Below are 7,576 nucleotides of genomic sequence, written 5' to 3'. Positions count from 1 at the left end.
CTTTACCAAGTATATAGATGCATTAAAGTAGACAAGATAACACAATGATATCCCAACAATAAACATGTTCCAACAAGGAACAAACTCCAATCTTCACCTGCAACTAGCAACGCTATAAGAGGGGCTAAGCAAAGCGGTAACATAGCCAAACAACTGTTTGCTAGGACAAGGTGGGTTAGAGGTTTGACATGGCAGTATGGGAGGCATGATAAGCAAGTGGTAGGTATCATAGCATAGGCATAGAAAAAGAGCGAGCATCTAGCAAGCAAAGATAGAAGTGATTTCGAGGGTATGGTCATATTGCCTGCAAAGTTCTCCGAGTTGACGTTAGCTTGATCCTCGTAAGCGTACTCACTGGGTTCCTCGATCACGTACTCATCTCCCGGCTCTACCCAAGAAAGAACATAAGCAAAGGGAGACACAATCAACCACGTGCAATGCACAAGCAACATGATGCAAAACATGGCATGATGTGCGGGATGTGATATGCAATGCATATGTATGTTTCGGAAAGGAAAGATAGAACCTGGCCTCAACTTGGAAAACCAAGAGTGCCGCTGGAAAGATGAGTTGATTTTGGTCGAAATCGATATAAAGATCACGAGAATCAGATGCATGGTTTGCAAATGGCAAGCATAACAAATATGGCACCGATCTGCGATTAACAGCACGAGACCATCTAAATGCATCAAGAACAACAAGCTACTGCACTCTAACATAACAACAAATCACATGACAGTGATCCACTCAAGATGCTTGACAAAAGATGACCACTGAGCTATGGCTAATTCACTCAATAGCAGGTTCAAACAAGCATGGCAAAAGTGTAAAAGATATCAGGTTACAGACTTAGTGAAATTAACATGTCAGGAATTTAACATCAGGAAGCAATGTTTAGAGCAAGATAACAACATGCTACAGGAACATATCATGGCAAAGCAAGGCATGGCATGAAGCTACTCAAAGCATACAACAAAAGTCCCTTACTGACCATAAGCCAAAAGGGATCAGAAAATACAATGGCAACCATGTGAACATAGCAACTTTCGTTAACAGATTCAGACTTAGTAGAAAACTGGAACATGGCAAAACAGATTCACGTAGGCATGTTTACGAGCTCGATGCACTAACCACAAGGCATTGCATGACAAACTAAGCATACACCCAGCAAGTAGACATGGCATAGAAGCTAAACATGGCAAGAACAACCTCATAACATGCACGGATCAACTACAACAAGCTCGACAAAAATGCTTAACAAGTAAACATTCTGCCAGGAACATTTTATAGCAAAACTAGAGCTCCATTGAGTCATGCTAGGGTGCTCCATAAATGCAAACAAAGACATGGATGGATAGAGCACAACAATATCTACAAAACATCCTTACTGATCATGCTCAAAAGAGGCATGGATCACTCTTTAGCAACAAGAATACATGGCATAAAAATATTAATAGGACAAAGACAGAAGATTTCTAAGTCCCTGAAATCAGCAACATTACGAGAGCTACTTTTCATGCTTGTGCTAGCCACCACAAAGATCACAAAAATACATGGCATACACCCCTGAAAAGATGGCATGGCATACTTCAAAACACATGTAGGGCTCAAGTTCATAGGAGGCACACATTAATCATGGCAAAAATGACAAATGTCCAATTACTGATAAGAACCTGAAACTAACATTGCATATCACTCTTGTAACAACATTTAGGGCATCAAGATGAACTCAAATGAACATGGTGCAATGGAATGAAATGAAGTACTCGTCGAGACGAACAATTTGATATGCTACACGCCTAAAACGGAGCCACGGGTGCAGAGATATGATGCGATGAAAAACGCTAAAAATACTGGGGCCGAGGGAAAAAGTCAACCTCTCCAGATCTGGATCTAGGGTTTGCACGCGTTTCGTGGTTCGCTGGAAAACATTGTAGACGGCCGGATCCGGCGACGCGGGACTTGACGGTGGCCGGACTTGGCGAGGACGGCGATGGCGGTGGCGGTGCCGGGAGGTGAGGGGCGCGGCGGAGGGACGGGCGGCGCGGTGAAGGGAGCCGGGCGGCGCGGCGCGACGGTCGCCGGAGCGGCGGAGGGACGGGCGGCGCGGCGCGATGGGCTTCGGGGGCTCCGCTTGGGCCGAGCGGGCCGGCGTGGCTGCGGGCTGCGGCGTGCCACGTGGCGGCCCCCGGTTGGGCGCGGACGGCGGCGGCGAGGTGTCCGGCGCGGACCGGACACGTCCGGCGCGTGGAGAGGAGCGGGGCTAGGGTTAGGGGTGGATTGACCCGGGATTTTCGGGGGAGTGGCCTTTTTATAGGTAGAGGGAGCTAGGAGGCTCCAAATTGAGCACGGTTTTCGGCCACGCGATCGTGATCGAATGACCTAGATGATGGAGGGGGTTTAGATGGGTTTTGGGCCACTTTGGAGGGGTGTTGGGCTGTAACACACACGAGGCCTTCTCGGTTCCTCGGTTAACCGTTGGAGTATCAAACGAACTCCAAATGGTACGAAACTTGACAGGCGGTCTACTGGTAGTAAACCAAGGCCACTTGGCAAGTCTCGGTCCAATCCAAGAATGTTTAATACCCGCACACGAAAAGAGGTAAAAGGGGGCACCGGAGGACATAGGAGCGCCGGAATGCAAAACGGACAACGGGGAAAATGCTCGGATGCATGAGACAAACACGTATGCAAATGCAATGCACATGATGGCATGATATGAGATGCATGACGAAGACAAAAGCAACACGAAGACATAAACCCGACAATGAGAAAATATCATAACTTAGTGCTGAAAATGGCAAGAGTTGGAATACAAATATGGCAGGTTACATACGGGGTGTTACAACACTCCACCACTACGAAAGGATCTCATCCCGAGATCTAGGACTGGAAAAACTCCAGGTACTCAGAACAGAGGTGGTCCTCGCGTTCCCAGGTGGCTTCACGGTCGGAGTGATGTGACCACTTTACTTTCAGGAATTTGATAGACTTGTTGCGAGTCTTGTGCTCAGTTTCTTGAAGAATAGCAACGGGGCCCTCATGATAAGACATGTCTTCTTGGAGATCAATCTATTCAAAGTTGATGGTGCGGTCGGGAGTCTTGAAACACTTGCGGAGTTGAGACACGTGAAACACGTCGTGCACGTTTGCAAAGCTGGATGGAAGCTCAAGTTGATAGGCGAGATCGCCTCTTTTGCCAATGATCTTGAAAGGACCCACGTATCTAGGGGCAAGCTTCCCTTTGATACCGAAGCGACGAGTACCTTTCATTTGAGAGACGCGGAGGTAGACATGGTCTCCGATCTCGAAAGCCAAGTCACGATGCTTGCTATCATAGTAACTCTTCTGGTGTGATTGTGCGGCTTTGAGATTTTCACGAATGACTTTGCACATTTCTTCAGCCTCTGTGATCAAGTCATTGCCAAGAAGTTGGCGTTCACCAGTCTCTGACCAGTTAAGAGGAGTACGTCACTTCCTGCCATAGAGAATCTCGAGTGGGGCCTTGCCCGAACTCGCTTGGAAGCTGTTGTTGTAGGGGAACTCGGCATATGGAAGACAATCTTCCCACTTCATACCGAAAGAAATGACACAAGCCCTGAGCATATCTTCAAGAATTTGATTGACTCGCTTAACTTGGACACTAGTTTGAGGATGAAAAGCTGTGCTGAAGCGAATGTTGGTGCCCATGGCCTTCTGAAAAGAATCCCAGAATTTAGAGGTGAAGATGCTCCCACGATCTGAAGATATCAACTGCGGAATGCCATGCAGAGAGACAATCCTGGAGGTATATAGCTCTGCCAACTGAGCTGCAGTGATTGACTCTTTGATAGGAAGAAAATGAGCCACTTTAGTGAGCTTGTCGATGACAACGAAGATAGCATCATTGCCACGCTTGGACTTTGGAAATCCAGTCACGAAGTCCATCTCAATATGATCAAACTTCCATTCTGGAATGGCAAGAGGTTGGAGGAGACCAGCTGGTCGTTGGTGTTCTACTTTCACTCTTCTGCAGACATCACATTCATTCACGAACTGAGCAATCTCACGCTTCATTCGAGTCCACCAATACGACTGCTTGAGGTCATGGTACATCTTTGTACTTCTAGGGTGAATAGAGAGGAGTGAATTGTGAGCCTTGTTCATAATGACTTTACGAAGGTCACCTTTAGGAACAACAATGCGATCCTCGAAGAATAGAGTATCCTTGTCATCAAGGCGATAGCACTTGTACTTGGGTTGACTCTTGGCAATCCCAATCTTCACCTTCTTCACCATTGCATCAAGAAGTTGAGCCTCACGAATCTGATCTTCCAAAGTAGGAGAGACTTGGAGGTTGGCAAGGAATCCTTGAGGAACAACTTGGAGATTAAGTTTGCGGAAAGCTTCACAAAGCTCTGGTTGGTAGGGCTTGATAATCAAACTGTTGTAGTAAGCCTTTCTGCTCAATGCGTCAGCAATTACATTGGCCTTGCCTGGAGTGTACTCGATACTCGGATTATACTCTTGAATCATTTCGACCCAACGAGTCTGCCTGAGGTTGAGGTTTGGCTGAGTGAAGATGTACTTGAGACTCTTATGATTAGTGAAGATGTCCACTTTTCTTCCCAATAAGAGATGTCTCCATGTTAAAAGAGCATGAACAACTGCCGCCAACTCGAGGTCATGAGTGGGGAAGTTCTTTTCGTTGGGCTTCAACTAGCGAGAGGTATAGGCGACAACTTTCTTCTCTCGCATCAACACTGCACCGAGACCTTGAAGGGAAGCATCATAGAAAACCTCGAATGGTTTGGATTCATCAGGAGGAGTCAGAACTGGAGCAGTGACTAACTTCTCTTTGAGGGTGTTGAAAGCGATGTCACATCTAGGCGACCAGACGTACTTCACATGCTTCTGGAGAAGGTTGGAAAGAGGCTTCGCGATCTTAGAGAAGTTCTCAACGAACCTTCGACAATAGCTTGCGAGCCCAAGGAAGCTGCGGAGTTGCTTCACATTCTGAGGTGGTTCCCAATTCACAATTGCAGAGACATTCTCAGGATTAACAGCTATGCCCTTGGCGGAGATGATATGCCCAAGGTAGAGAACCTCATCGAGCCAAAACTAACACTTTGAAAACTTCGCATAGAACTGATGTTCTCTGAGTTTATCCAGCACCAATCTCAAGTGCTTGGCATGATCCTCCTTGTTCTTGGAAAATACCAAAATGTCATCGAGGTAGACCAAGACGAAGTCATTTGTGTAGGCGTTGAAGATGAAGTTCATCATGTGAGAGAATGTTGGAGGAGCGTTGACGAGGCCGAAAGACATGCCAGTGTATTCATATGAACCATAGCTTGTTCTGAATGCTGTCTTGGGGGTATCTTCTTCACGAATGCGAATCTGATGATAGCCCATACGGAGGTCAAGCTTGGAGAATACTTGAGCACCTTTGAGTTGTTTGAAAAGCTCATTGATGCTGGGAAGTGGGTACTTGTTCTTTATGGTCTTCTTGTTCAATGGACGGTAGTCGACACAAAGTTGGTCCGTTCCATCCTTCTTCTTGACAAAAAGAACACCACAACCCCATGGAGAAGAACTTGGTCGGATGAGACCCATATGCTCTTGAATATCGAGTTGTTTCTTCAGCTCCTTCAAATCTTCAGGTCCAAGCTTGTAAAGACGTTTGCAAACAGGTTCCGTGCCAGGTTCAAGATCGATGACGAATTCAACTGGCTGGTGAGGAGGCATCCCTGGAAGCTCTTCTGGAAAGACATCTTGATATTCACAAACGACTGGAATCTGAGAGATGGCATCCAGCTCGCCCTTCTCGTTGAGAGAAAACAGTCGAATGGTATCATCACGAGGGGCAAAAACAATTACATCCTCAAACGAATGTGTCAATTGAATTTGCCTGGTAGCATAATCAAGCTGAGCCTTGTGCTTAGAAAGCCAGTCCATTCCGAGAATAAGATCAATATCCGAGTCACCAAGAACATTAGGAGAAGACAGAAACTTGTAGTCACCCATCGTGATGGTAACATCTGGAACCATGGAGTTAGCGTTCATGCGTTTACCCAGAGAGACAACTGCTAATGGTCTAGGCAAAACTTGGAAAGCCAACTCATGCTTAGATGCAAATGGTCTCGAGATGAAACAATGCAATGCACCAGTGTCAAAAAGAACTTTTGCAGGAATATCATTAACAGGAAGGTTACCCATAATCACATTTGACGAGTCCTCTGCCTGAGCTGCGTTCATCATGTTGACCTTTGCGAACTTGGGATTATGCTTGACTACTGCAGTGCTAGCAGATCTCACAGGAGGAGGAGGAAGACGCCTCTGATTGAAGCATTTGTTGGCATAGTGACCCTTTTGCTGACACTTGTTGCACGTGACCTCTGAAAGCGGACGGTGATATGGAGCACTTGATCTTGGAGCATGAGACGAAGTCTTGTTCTGAAAGCCTGGGTTGGGTGGTGGGAAGATCCATTGCCACCTTTGCTCTTCTGCTGATAAGGCTGACGAAACGGAGGAGGAGGCAACCAATACTTTTGCTGCTTAGTTGCCACTTGAGTTGAGGAAGAAGGAGTTGCATCCCTGACTCATTTCTTGGAAGCATCGCACTTGAGTTGAGCAGTCTCTTGTTTCAATGCCATGTTGTAAAACTCATCGTACTTTTGCGGATCAAAAAGCACGAGAGAAAGTTGGAGATCTTCTCTGAGGCCACCCCTGAACTAATAAATCATGCTCTTCTCGTCGGGGACGTCTTGCTTAGCGAAACGGGCGAGCTTCTGGAACATGATGTTATACTGGTAAACAGACAAGCTGCCTTGCTTCAGATTGCGGAACTCCTCACGCTTGCTTTCAACAACACTCTGAGCAATGTGGTGAGCTTTGAAGTCTTGGCGGAATTCATCCCAGGTAATCACACGACCTCCTCTGGAATCTTTGTATTGTTGATACCATTCTGCAGCTTGGTCTTTGAGTTGGAACGAAGCAAACTTGACAAAGTCCTCAGGCCTGACGTTGCTGCACTCGAAATGCTTGCAGATATCCATGAGCCAATCATCAGCGTCTATCGCCTCGACACAGTTACTGAAGGTCTTTGGCTGGTTAGCGAGGAACTGGTTGAGTGTAGCAAACTGATTCTGATTGTTGCCATGGCCTTGATTTCCTTGGTTGCGCTCTTGCAAGAGTTGCATAAGCATCTGCGTGTTTGCATTGGTAGCGCCCATCACAGCTTGCCATGCCTCCGGAGGTGGAGGTGGTGGTGGCGGATCAGTATTCAGACGCGTTGGAGGAGCCATCCTGAAGAGGGTGACATCCGTTAGCATCATGGCAGACATATATTCAAGCTGAATCAAATGGATCGAAATTGCAACATATAGTCTCAACATCCGAACAAAAATGAACGAATGCATTCCAATTGAAATGGTCACACTTCCATAAATTGAGAAGTCACTTAGATAGAGGTAGATGAATAAAACAACAAGGTACAAACATGAACAAATACTTGGTGAGGATTACCCAATCACAAACCAAATATTCGCGGAAGAAATACTAGAGCTACAAGAATTCCCACCTATGAAACTCCCGA

This window comes from Triticum urartu, chromosome 1 (assembly GCF_003073215.2).
Source record: "Triticum urartu cultivar G1812 chromosome 1, Tu2.1, whole genome shotgun sequence".
NCBI classification, from domain to species: domain Eukaryota; kingdom Viridiplantae; phylum Streptophyta; class Magnoliopsida; order Poales; family Poaceae; genus Triticum; species Triticum urartu.
Note: the sequence above shows the minus strand (reverse complement) of the source record.